A 14,180-nucleotide genomic window follows, 5' to 3' on the forward strand; every position below is an offset into this window, starting at 1 on the left:
TCTTTTACACTTGCTTCGGAGTCAAGAGGCCCCCTCTGGTTATTGGGGGGTTGAACGTGTTGCTCAATCATGGATATTGTTTGTGTGCAATTATGTTTTAGTTTGTTGACTTTTGGATTGCAACGTTTTATACGTTACTTTATATTTAACATTCTTGTTTATAGACTTTAACAAATGTACAATTCTACACTTGTACGTAGAAATGATTATCATGAAATCAGATTATGAGTAATTCTGCAGAAAGATAAACATTAATTATCTTCTTTTTTCAGTTTTAGAAGGAAAGAAACTAAAAAAAGAACTACTTTATACAAAGACTAACAATAAAACCGTTTAATGGAGGTTTACGAAGTATTAGGTACACTAAGCCAGCTTCTGTTCCGTCTTTTAAGTTCAACGAATAGGATGAAACCAAATCAAGGTAACTAAAAAAAGACTGACGGACTCGCATGCACTCCGAAGAAAAAAAGCGAGAAAATGTGCGTCGAAAAGGTAAGTAACATCCGCCATGCGAATCTACACTTTTTTTATCACAATCTGTAAATAATTGATCACACTATAATGCAAATCTTCCTTCTCAACCACGCCGCCACACAGAGAGTCACATATAGTAAGCAAAAGCATTACCAGATCTCAAATTAATGCTTCTTGTAAACATTTGGAGGTCCCAACTATGTATTGTTTACATAAACTACACACATAAAAAGTAAGTTACGATTCAGGTAAAAATATCAAACCTTCAAACAATTTCATTAGTAACCTAATCTCATAATTTACTTTGTATATTCAGTGTTGTTTTCACACTGTTTGGATTGAAAACTATTTTCCACCCAACAATCATGTTGTTTAAACCGGATTTGTTTTCTTTCAATCGATATATGACTTTCGAACAATACTTAGGGTCGTTTGAAAACAAAACTTAACGACAAAAGAGATGATTTCAGCTTTCAAATTGTGAACTCTTCATTTCTAGTAGCAACATTTCAGCAGCACCTGCATACTGGGTATACATCTCCCAATTCAGACGATATTCCCGTGCTTGCATTTCCTATCATGAGTTTCTTTTTGGAGGGTTGCTGCTCACAAATAAGCTATTAAATCAAGAGTTCCAAATGGTGAAGTTGAAATCATCCTTTCGTAAATTTTACGGACGCCATCACGAGACGGGTATGAATTAAACGTTTCACAAATGATATCGGATACTTTCCTTTCATCGTTAGTACATCCATTTCCCTTTCATGAATGTGACCTACCGATTTGACTACTTAACGGATTTGTTATAACATAAGCAACACGACGGGTGCCAAATGTGGAGCAGGATCTGCTTACCCTTCCGGAGCACCTGAGATCACCCCTAGTTTTTGGTGGGGTTCTTGTTACTTATTTTTTAATTTTCTATGTTTTGTCATGTGTACTATTGTTTGCCTGTTTGTCTTTTTCATTTTTAGCCATGGCGTTGTCAGTTTATTTTCGATTTATGAGTTTGACTGTCCCTCAAATATCTTTCGTCTCACTTTTAGTACCGCTGTTGCCTTTATTCAAATTTACTTGATTGGTTTCAGAAGAGTTTCGGTGAAATATTTCTTGATATTTTGAAAATAAAACAAAGCTATAGCGATAATTTATTATTTTTTATTATTTAAGATAGACTAAACGTATTTTTCCCCCTTAATGTCTGTTATGATTCTTTTTCAGAAGAAAATAAAAATGGTGCCAAGAAGGGGATGATTCTGATCAAAAATGAATCTGAGGTTTGATACACATTTATGTTGAATTATGTATGTACTACAACATTAAGTAAGGCTTAAGGTAGCTTGATAGAGTGTCTTCCTCCATCTTAGATTGTGAAATTATAAGCAGATGACAACCGGTCTAGATTTCGAGGGTAGTTATTATTTATCAATGGTACCAGGATTATAATTGAGTACGCCAGACGCGTGTTTCGTCTACATAAGACTCATCAGTGACGCTCATATCAAAATATTTATAAAGCCAAACCAGTACAAGGTTGAAGAGCAATTAGGATCTAAAATTCCAAAAAGATGTGCCAAATAGGGCTACAGTAATCTATGACTTGGATAAAGAAAATCTTTAGTTTTTCGAAAAAATTCAAAGTTTTGTAAACAGGAAATTTATAAAAATGACCACATTATTGATATTCATGTCAACACCGAAATGTTGACTACTGGGCTGATGATACCCTCGGGGACGAAACGTCCACCAGCAGTGGCATTGATCCAGTGGTTTAGGTACCAGGACTATAATACAGTACGGCAGACGCGCGTTTCATCTACATAGGACTCATCAGTGACGCTCATATCAAAATATTTTTAAAGCCAAACAAGCACAAAGTTGAAGGGCAATTAGGATCCAAATTCCAAAAAGTTGTGCTTAATACGGCTTAGGTAAATAAAGGCAACAGTAGTATACCGCTGTTCAAAAATCGTAAATCTATGGACAAAAAACAAAATCGGGGAAACAAACTGAAACTGAGGGAAACGCATTAAATATAAGAGGAGAACAACGACACAACATTCAAATGTAACACACATAGCAACAGACTAAGACAAAATCCGATGAGAATATATGCCTGGGATAAGAAAATCCTTAGTTTTTCGAAAAATTCAAAGTTTTAAAAACAGGAAATTTATAAAAATGACCAAATTTGTTTGATTATTTTTTTTTTCAACTTTGACACGTAAGGGGGGTATCTCTGATAATGAAAGTTTTTGAGTTTTAAATCTATATGTTTTATACATTTACTTACACAATTCTGAAGTAAAACAATCAGATAGATGTTTGGGGGAGAATTCGAAAGTTAAAATGTTGGAAAATCAGGAATTGTTTTAAATGTAATTTATTTGTGTTAGTATAAATCAATAATTTAATGTTGGATGTAACACGTCTTCTTATTGGCTGACACTGTTTTGTTGATCAGTTAAAAGACATAATTTTGTCATGTGACCGTGGCGTCATCAACGTTTTTTCGTCAACTGCTCTGGCATAAAGGAAATTTACAATTGAATTGTAAGGAATGACTGCAATAATTTTCTGTCTATTCGAACGACATAAAAAATATATGTGATGCACACTTTAAAATAACCTGTGTATAGTCAGTGTGCATGACATTTTTTATGTTATTTCTTCATAGAGAGAAAAAAAAAGTATCAGTCATTCCTTAAGGTGGTACCTAACACTACAGGGAGATAACTTTGTAAAGTCAGCTACACGTTTTGATTACGTTGTGTTGTAAATGGAATATTAAGCTTCTCAATGATCAAAATTGGTGTTTGTCAAACTGCTATATAACCAGTGTAATTTTTCTTACAAAACGGTTGGTTCAAAATTTTTGAAATTTTTATATTTTTATTTAAGAGTCAAAGTAAATAGTTTGTCAAAATTTTATGAAAATTAAACGAACCAAATTAATTTTAGTGAAAGTGTTGGGTACCACCTTAAATGTAACCAGATAATCATAATATAATTATGTGTCTCTGAAGTAATTTTCTACAAACAAGGAGAAAAGATGGTATTTTTAATACATGTTTATTTTTTGTGATGTTTTGTGAGAATTAAACAAAAATATCCCAATAGCATACGTCGTAAATTAGCTAAATTACATCAAGGAACAGTTTAGAAGTTTATCAAGTATAAAATTAAAAACAAAGATAAATATTAAGAGACAATCATAGAATAATTTCATATGTTACAATATTTCTGAGACTTTTTCTAACACTGAAAGGATTTGGGCTTGTGATGGAGGAAAAAATAAAACATTTTCAAGTAAATGATCTGATTATATAGAATTCAATGGTTCAGGGAAATTCAAAGGAAAAAATATAGGAAAATTGTTTTTGGAAAATGTATTCCAACGACAATACTTGAATTAGAAAATCATAAGCATGAAATCGATTGGTGCATGAGGACCAACTGAATATCAGGACCAAAAAAACAATAATTCCAAACATAACCAGTGTGAGCTTATTATGTTGTCATGTTGTACTATTGTTTCACATAAGGATGGTGTTTGGTACCTATAAAACGTTTAAATCCGCTGCATTTGGTTGTGCCTGTCAGGAATCTGATGTTCAGTAGTTGATGTGGTTCATAAATGTATCTCAATTCTCGTTTTTAGCTCACCTGGCCCAAAAGGCCAAGTACACTTTTCTCATCACTTGGCGTCCGTCGTCCGTCGTCGTTAACTTTTACAAAAATCTTCTCCTCTGAAACTATTGGGCCAAATGTAACCAGAGGCGGATTTAGGGGGAACAGGGGGCCCGGGCCCCCCTTTTCTTGGAAAAATTGTGTTGCTTATATAGGGAATCACTGATACATGACCGGAGCGGGTCCCCTCTTAGGCAAGTCAACGGGCCCCCGCTTATGAAAATTTCTGGATCCGCCACTGGTAACCAAACTTGGCATCAATCATCATTGGGGTATCTAGGTTAAAAATGTGTCTGGTGACTCGCCAAACCAACGAAGATGGTCGCCATAGCTAAAAATAGAACATAGGGGGAAAATGTAGATTGTGGCTTATAACTCTGAAACAAAAGCATTTAGAGCAACTCTGACAGGGATAAAATTGTTTATCAAGTCAAGATCTATCTTCCCTGAAATTTTCAGATGAGTCGAACGACCGGTTGTTGGGTTGCTGCCCCCCAATTGAAATTTTTTATGGAAATTTTTCCTTTTTGGTTATTATCTTGAATACTATTATAGATAGAGATAAACTGTAAACAGCAATGACGTTCAGCAAAGTAAGATCTACAAATAAGTCAACATGACCAAAATGGTCATGTTGACCCCTTGAGGAGTTATTGCCTTATATAGTCAACTTTTAACAATTTTCATCAATTTGGTAAATTTTGGTAAGTTTTTACAAAATATTTTCCTCTGTTACTAAAGGGCCAAGTTCAATACAGATAGAAAAAATTGTAAGTAGCAAGAATGTTCAGTAAAGTAAGATCTACAAACACATCACCATCACCATCACCATCACCAAAACACAATTTTTTCATGAATCCATATGTGTCCTTTGTTTAATATGCACATAGACCAAGGTGAGCGAAACAGGCTCTTAAGAGCCTCTATTTTTTTAAACATTAGACAGACCGTTGGTTTTCCCGTTCGTTTGAATGGTTTTACACTTGTCATTTTTGGGGCCGTTTTATAGCTTGCTGACAGATTTTTACAGAATACAACACTGTGTCCATGCCACTGCTGGTGGAAGTTTCGTCCCCGAGGGTATCACCAGTCCAGTAGTCAGCATTTCGGTGTTGACATAAATATTGATTCTAGTATATGGTAATTTAAAAAATTTACTGCTTGCAAAAGTATGAATTATTCGAAAAACGAATGTTTTTTTTATCACCGGCATAGCTAACCTTAGCCGTATTTGGCCCAATTTTGGGTTATTTTGAGTCATCAATTCTCTTCAACTTTGTTCTTGTTTGGCTTTCTAACTATTTTGATCTGAGCGTCACTGATGAGTCTTGTGTAGACAAAACGCGCGTGTGGCTTGTTAAATTATATGCCTGGTTCCTTTGACAACTATTTTCCTCTTTTATCTTTATTAAATAATACTGTTAAACCATAGAATATCAATACGGTCAGCATGTGATGGCGTGATGTCGTCCGTATAATTTTCAGAGATGATTTAAACTCCATCACTTGACACTTTGGGTTTAATGACTTCCTTAGAAGCAGCGATCCTTAACCAAGGAAATTATGATATGGAACTGGGAGGTGTATGCTTCAAATAGATTTTAATGAACGTTAACTTGCATTATCACACAAGTTTCGTTTAGTACACATTCACACATCAGTAGTATACAGTTATCTGCATTCGGAGTATATATCACCTTGTTGATACGATATTTCAGGGCTTGTTTTACCTATCATGATAGAGGGCCGTTGTTCTTAAGGAATCTATTAAACCAATAGTTCCAATAGATGAAGTTTAAATCATCCCTTAAAAATTTACGGACGTCATCACGAGTTGGTTGACTATGATAGAATATCCGTTTCGCATATGATAGCGGATATGTTCCTAATTTCGTAACCACAATCTCATCCACTTAATATCCCAGTAAAGACATATCTTACATTGCTGCACCTCTATTTTTTTTTACTTTTTACCCATTATGTCTGTTTGTTTTGTTCAATACAATGGATTTTAATGCGACTGTCATACAAGTGAGATATTTAGCTTGTTTAAAAACCAGGTATAATCCACCATGTTTTACAGGAGAAAATATCTGTACTAATTCAGGAAGTTGACAGTTGTTGTCCATTTATTTGATGGGTTTTATCATTTAATTTTGCCATTTGATTAGGAACTTTCCGTTTTGAATTGTCCTCGAAGTTTAGTATTTTTGTGATTTTACTTTAAATTTACCGATACCCGGTTTGAACATTTATTGTGTACTCACAGCAATCAATTATGCTTATGCGTATCTTTTCTAGGTATTTGATAAACATCGAAGGACATTTTGCAAGAATCTTGAAAGCGAAACTCGCCATAAAAGCATACATCAACAAGAAACCAAAACAGGGCAGCATATTTGTGAAACGTTTAACATTGATCCTAAAACAGAATTACTCATGCAAATAAATTGTTTAGCAGAACGTGAAAAACAATTGGAAAGTGAAATTTTAAAGTTGAGAGAACGGGAAAAACTACTTTTAGATCATTACAAAAGTGAAAACGAAAACCTCGCTAACACCGTTCAACATTTACAACCTTATAAACTTGAAAATAAACAAATGAAAAAAACAATTAAAATGCTTCATGAAAACATCGATGAACTCAACAAGATGTTAGACGAGGCAAACTCAAAGATACCTATCGATGAAAAAGGAATAACGCAATACATTTTAGAATCTGTAGGTATACAGGTCTTCATCACAAAAGGTTTCTAAATTTGAATCCATTTCATTTTATAACACAAATAATATTCCGTTTGTTCATTTCAAACTACATGTATTTGCATTTGACTTTATACATCTATCATGAATCTGTGTTCTTGTTATGTAAGACTTACAACTTCAGCTACCAAATGTAAAGAAGTTTTCAACTCGTCTTGACAAAATAAAAAAAACTAAGACTGCGGGTTCAACAATATATTTATTTCAGTTTATCAGGAACCGCTAGTGTTAGTTCCATAATTTTTGGTTTGCAGTTGTATTACCCATTGACAAATCAAATTTTCTTTAAGGGTTGGGAGCAACATATAACTTCAAGGGGAGGGTATGGTTTTTTTGTCTGAGTCAGATTCAAACAATATCTTTTCAAACTTTAAAGTCTTGATTCAGAATAACTCTTTTTTATCATCTGCATGACCTCAAGACAATATTTTATTTTATCAAATTGCGGATCAGAATATTTCATTATCAATAAAAAAAAACATAACCCCTCTCCTTTTATTTTTTGAAGTTAGATGGTCGTTCCCTTTATTGTTTCAATCCATCAGTAAATTATTTAGATTACGTATCCTTATGAAAAATCTTAAAAGATGTACGTGTTGAAAATCAAAAATTGCAGTGAACCCTCATTCAAAAAATGCATCTTTAAAAGATAATAAATCTATAACTTTTAAGAATGTTAAATATTTTTTTTAATCTTTCTGGTATATTTGATGTGCATATTTAATATAGTCTTTAACTTCTCTATACCTCAAAACTGTTTTGATTACTTATTTTATATGTATGGTATATCTTTCTGACATAAAATGCGTATCAGATGTAGACTTCTCATATCTGAAAGATGAATGTCCCGAAAATATGAGACGACAACATCATTCTGATTTACCATGTTTACATAGAGGTAGTAAATAAATATTTTATCTGTTCTCTTGTTCTAAAAACGGCATTTAGATTTGATAAATCAGGAAAAACTGTCATCATCTCAAATTTTGTAGATGCAGTAGATGTTTTGAAGTTTTATATTTTGGAGTGAAATCTTTAAATAATTGCGTTTGTTTTTCTGTCATCGAACTGAAACCTTATTACTGCATTTGTATGGCCATATGAATCGCTGGATTATCTTGTCTTTTTTCTAGATTAATTGCCAAAACCTATTTTTTGGGCTGATAAAAGATAACAATTTTATGCAAATGTATATATCATAAAATATTTTTGTCTTATCATGATATTATGTTATCAATGTATAAAATATAGAATAGGAGTACTATTGTATCAATATAAAACATTTTTTAATATAATTTTATTCTTAACAAGTTTAATTTTACCATTCTTCCTATATGATTGATAACGGTTACTCATCCTTGGTAAAAGGAGCTAGAAATCATCAAAGAAATATATTATAGCCGCCATTTATTATCAATAAAACGTTTTAGTCAAAATATATTTATTACTTCTTTCTAGTGGTTTTAAAGTATAATTTACGAATATATTGACACGGAATTCGTACAGAACATTCTAAAGGACAAAAACATAAAGCATATCTTGATCTTGTTCTTTAAAATGACACAGATGACCGACTTCAAAAGAGGGACGAAAGATACCAGAGGAACATCCAAACTCATAAATCGAAAACAAACTGACATCGCCATGGCTAAAAACGAAAAAAGACTAACAGGCAAATATTAGTACACACAAAAAAACATTGAAAACTAAAGACTGAGCAACACCCAACACCAACCAAAAACTGAAGTTGATCTCAATTGTTCCGGAAGGGTTAGCAGATCCTGCTCCCCATGTGACACCCGTGCTTTTTAAAGATTTATGTAAAATCTATTTTTTTTTTTTATACTTGAATTATATATCAATTGCAGATATGTATACATGGTATAGGCATACTACGTTTCTACATTTTATTTTTCAAAACCAACATGTAGCTACCATTTATGTCTTAGAATAGGAATATCACAGGTTGTCATAGAGACATAAAAAAAAAACTTTAAATAAAAAATAAACTCTAAAAAAAAAAAAAAAAAGGATAGAACCTTAACAACAAAGGTTTCAACTCCTTCTAGCAAAATTTACCTTAGATAGATTTGGCTATTTGTTATGTATATAATTATATGTCTCTTCAACAGTTTCGTTTTTTATACATTCTCGGCTTTCAAATATTCGGCTTTGAGCGTTTCTGAATAAGGTTTATCCAGAAAAGCGCATTAGACGCATATGGATTTATTTAACGTGATGTTTTCATATTCGTCATTACTTGCATCATTTAGGTAGCTTTTAAATTTTTTGTATATCGGCTCTGGTCTTTATGTGTCAGTCTCGTTTATTTATTATGCACTCACATTAATCATTAGTGATTATAGGCATTAAGATATACACCCAAGGTTGTTTTGCAAAACACTGAAAAGCGGAATTCACCCCGGCAAAAAGAAAGAAACAGATCAGGTCAGATGCAATAACCTGTGAACTTGAAACAGAATTACTTTCAATGAAAAATTCTTCTGAAATTAGTTAAGGAAAAACTAATTACTACATGAGTTTGTTCGGGATTTACAAGGAAAAATCAAAACTTTTGAAAAACAACAAATACAAATGCTAAGTAAAATTCTAATTTAAGAAAACTAGAAACACAAAAATGAATACGAAAGCGAAAAAGAACTACATAGTTTGTCAGTAAATTTATGCTAAGCTTGAATCAGAAGAAATGAAACAAACAATTCGACTGCTCAACAAGTACATTGATTGCTTAAATATGCAGTTGGACAAAACAACAAGAGTGGGAGAAAATGATTGAAAGAAAACAATAGATGAACGAAAACAAAGTCATTCTTTTGAAAATGAACGTGATCAAAAAATTATTCAAAGATGTATGCTTGATTTCAGTAACGTAGATAACATCCATGAAAAAGCTAAGTGAAGGTTTTACCGAAACGAAAAGCAGAAATAAATTGTGAAAATAATGAAGGTAGCAGCGAGGAATGTCTGCAACATACTTCTGCATGACGAAGGAGCAAAGCAGACTAATATACAAAACAAGATGTGTCAAATAATAACATTAACGGTACCAATTTTCCTGCACCAGCGACACGAATGGCCCCGTCTCAAAAAGTTGAAAAATCTGCAATTTCAATAACACATGTGGACACAAACATGATGGTAGTGTCACATATCAAAAATCAGCTCAAAATCTGGAGGCGTATAGAAAAAAGCCTGTTAAACTGTGATTTTCAACAATTTTCAAAGTTGTAAACCAAAGTTGTAAACTCTTAATTTTGGCAAAAATTAGTGGAGCGGAACGAAACTTAAATTTGATCTGTAACTCGTCATGAGTAACTCACACACCAAAAATCAGTCCAATATCTGCAGCGTTTAGAAAAAAAGTATGTATAACTGTGATTTTCAACATTGTATTAAAGTCCATAGCCCATAATTTCGGCAAAAATTAGCCAAGCGGAACGAACCTTAAACTTGATCTGTAACTCAGCATGAGTAACTCACACACCAAAAATCATCCCAATATCTGAAAGAGTTTAGAAAAAAGTCTGTATAACTGTGATTTTCAACAATTTATCAAAGTCCAAAGCCCGTTATTTCAACAAAAGTTAGCAGAGTGAAAGGTAACTTAAACTTGATTTGTAACTCATCATTTTTTTCTTTAAAAATTTCCTGTACCAAGTCAGGAAAATGGCCATTGTTATATCATAGTTTGTTTCTGTGTGTGTAACATTTTAACGTTGTGCTTCCGTTGTGTCGTTTGTTTTCTCCTATTTTTGAGTGTGAATTCACATTACTATAAGACGTGTCACGGTACTTTTCTATCCCAAATTCATGTATTTGGTTTTGATGTTATACTGATTATTCTCATCGGATTTTGTCTAATGCTTAGTCCGTTGCTGTGTGTGTTACATTTTAATGTTGTGTCGTTGTTCTCCTCTAATATTAAATGCGTTTCCCTCAGTTTTAGTTTGTTACCCCGATTTTGTTTTTTGTCCATAGATTTATGAGTTTTGAACAGCGGTATACTACTGTTGCCTTTATTCATCACGGTTAACTCACATACTAAATTTCAGCCCAATATCTGAAAGATTTTAGAAAAAAAAGTCTGTATAACTGTGATTTTCAACAATTTATCAAAGTTAAAAAGCCCGTAATTTCGGGAAAAATTAGCAGAGCGGAACGAAACTTTAATTTGATCTGTAACTCATCATGGTTAACTCACATACCAAAAATCAGCCCAATATCTGAAGGCGTTTAGAAAAAAAACTCCGTATAATGATTTGTTGCGAAATGACGGAATGACAGAATTTCGGAATGACGGACAAGGGTAAAACTATATGGCACCGACAACTTCGTTGCAAGGCCATAAAAAGCAGATGTGGTATGATTGTCAATGAGACAACTCTTCACAAGAGACAAAATGACACAGAAACTATAGATCATTGTACGGCTTCCATTATAAAATGAAATGCCAGTTTAAACCAGATCCTGGTAAGGTTTTTCTCATTTAAATTGAAGAGGACGAGGACTAGTAGTTCGAACAGACTTCTAAAGACAAAAAAGAAAAAAAAACAGAAATCTTTAAATGAGGATCACGATCTAAGTGAGGATCCTCATTGGGTCTTTATAGAAGCAGGGATAACACTTAATTGATGTTTCTTTGATTTCCTTTATTATTGAAATGCAGAATAATTTACAAATAGTATTAATGTCAGCAGTTTAAAAATATGCAATAGCAATTCATTTCAACAGGCCAGAATAATGGTCTTGGAAGATGTAAAGGTTCCTGAGTTCCCTCTTGCCACATAACAGCGACAACATTAAATCACCAATTAATTGATAATATAATATAAGAATTCCTGTAACCGTCATTCAAAATGTTAATTATATCATCTATATCATAATGGATGTTTTAGTGGAGTTAACAAAATAAATATTTTTATATATTTTTCATTCATTTCTTATAGTGCATATATGAGAGAGGCGAAAGATACCAAAGGGACATTCAAACTATTAAGTAGAAAATAAGCTGACAATTAATACCATGGCTAAAAAAGAAATCCTTCTATGAAATTCATCTTGTCCTTGGTCAGTATATGTTTTGTTCGTGAAATGAATGTTGAATGATTTTTAAAACCAACTGTGTTATTACTTAGTATAAATGTAAATCATGTAACTGAAATTATGTATTTTTCAATGTAAACAATATTCAACTTAGTTTTTCACGAGAAAATAGGGGGATTCAAACATTGTATATATTTTGTTGTTATTTTATAAGTTCAAATTATTGCAATTAATTATTTTGATAAATTCAAAGCATCAGATTACAATGCATTTATTATAAAGAGAATAACTTATGTTTTATACTTTGATTATACTTCATTCAGGAACAATACGAAATACATTCACAACTGAACTGAAGCGATTAAAATCTTCAACTTCTTCTGCATGTTCTATAGGTTGTTAAAAAAATAATTATTTAAATATATCAGTAATGTCATTTTAACTGTATAGATAAATACATATTTATTGGAATATTAGTCAGTCTTGATTAAATGCATTTATGTATGAATGCATAAACAAATTTCTACATAAAGACATATAAAGGGAATTACACTACGCAAAATATGTTTCTTTAGATTTCTGAATTTTAAATTATTTAGTCATTTTCCAAAACTAATTTCTTTTATCATCATCTAGTGCTGCGATTAAATCAGATAAAGTGTTGAATTTCTTCATGTGCTTGTACTTAGGAGATAACTGTATTGTATTTTAAGCTCCGACGGCATCAATTGGGGATTTGATGGTCGCAAATTAAGTTTACTGGCGACGCGTTAGCGGAGACAGTAAACTTAATTTGCGACCATCAAATCCCCAATTGATGCCGTCGGAGCTTAAAATACAATATTGTTATCTCCATTCTAATGATAATGACAGAAAACAACGTTAAAACATGTATTTAAAATCTGTCATATGCCGACTGCTCTTGCGCGTACGTCCCATGGCATCAATTGTCAATTGATGCCATGTAAGAAAGTGACGTTATCCAATCAAAATGAACGTTACAAACGTTGTTGCATTAGAATGTACATTGAAAATGTCATATAATTTTACGTTTGCATTAAAAGAACGTTTACCAACTACGTAATTCATTAACATTGAATATCCTTAGTATTTTATGTATCAATTAGGTTTACAATAAAAGGGTAAATATCAATCGTATACCCTTCCTTTCCAGATTGATTCATTTACGACGATACTCTTAAAATCATGTAAATTATGTTGATAATGCATTATTTCCTTGATAAAGGGTTTCTGCTCATAAGGAAGCTATTAAACCAAGAGTTCCAAATGGTTTAAATCATCCCTTCATAAATTTTACGAACGCTATCACGAGTTGGTTCACCGTTATGGAATATCCGTTTTACAGATGATATTGTATATGCTCCTTTATATGTCTAGAGAGTTTCTGCTCACAACGAAGCTATTAAACCAAGAGTTCCAAATGATGATGTTTAAATCATTCCAGGCCTTCGTAAGTTTTACGGACGCCATCACGAGTTGTTTAACTGACCGTTATGGAATATCCGTTTCACAGATGGTTTTGTATATGCTCCTTTATATGTCGTAACTTCAATCCCCTTCTTTTTTCACGAATGTGACCTACCGAATTGTACTATTTACCGTTTTTGAAATAACATGAGCAAAACGGCGGGTGTCACATGTGGAGCAGGATCTGCTTATCCTTCCGTAGCACCCCTAAGTCACCCTCAGTTTTTGGTGGGGTTCGTGTTGCAGTCTTTATTTTTCTATGTTGTGTCTTATGTACTATTATTTGTCTGTTTGTCTTTATCTTCATTAGTCATGACGTTGTCAGTTTATTTCGATGAATTTGACTGTCCCTCTGGTATCTTTCGCCCTTCTTTAATAGTTTAGAAAGTGTTTAAATTGAAATGTCTCTGCTCTATATACTAATCTTAGTTAGAATCATTACAATTGCACCATTAAAATTAATGTATCATATCAAATGCATACACGTGGTGATGTAATTTTGTATATAACGTCGAAACTATTACGGTTCGCATAATGTGTGACTGTGCAAGAGACATGCTCTGTGAATTAAAGCAAAATTTTATGTAATAAAAATTATGAAAAATACTTAATGTTATCTATGAGACAAATGTTCACTTCATCACAAAATAGAGGCGAAAAATACAACTGTTTTCAGGAACATTGAAATCTCGAAAGTCGAA

The 14,180-nt window shown here is 32.6% G+C and overlaps 1 long non-coding RNA gene across 1 annotated transcript; it reads left to right on the forward strand.

Moving 5' to 3' along the window:
- The first annotated feature begins 281 nt into the window (after nt 1-281).
- Nucleotides 282-8,222, forward strand: LOC143066671 (uncharacterized). The gene is made up of 3 exons (XR_012975731.1): nt 282-421; nt 1,696-1,751; nt 6,466-8,222. It is a non-coding gene; the product is annotated as an uncharacterized LOC143066671 (long non-coding RNA).
- Nucleotides 8,223-14,180: the final 5,958 nt, after the last annotated feature.

Source organism: Mytilus galloprovincialis, chromosome 3 (genome assembly GCF_965363235.1).
Source record: "Mytilus galloprovincialis chromosome 3, xbMytGall1.hap1.1, whole genome shotgun sequence".
Lineage (NCBI taxonomy): Eukaryota > Metazoa > Mollusca > Bivalvia > Mytilida > Mytilidae > Mytilus > Mytilus galloprovincialis.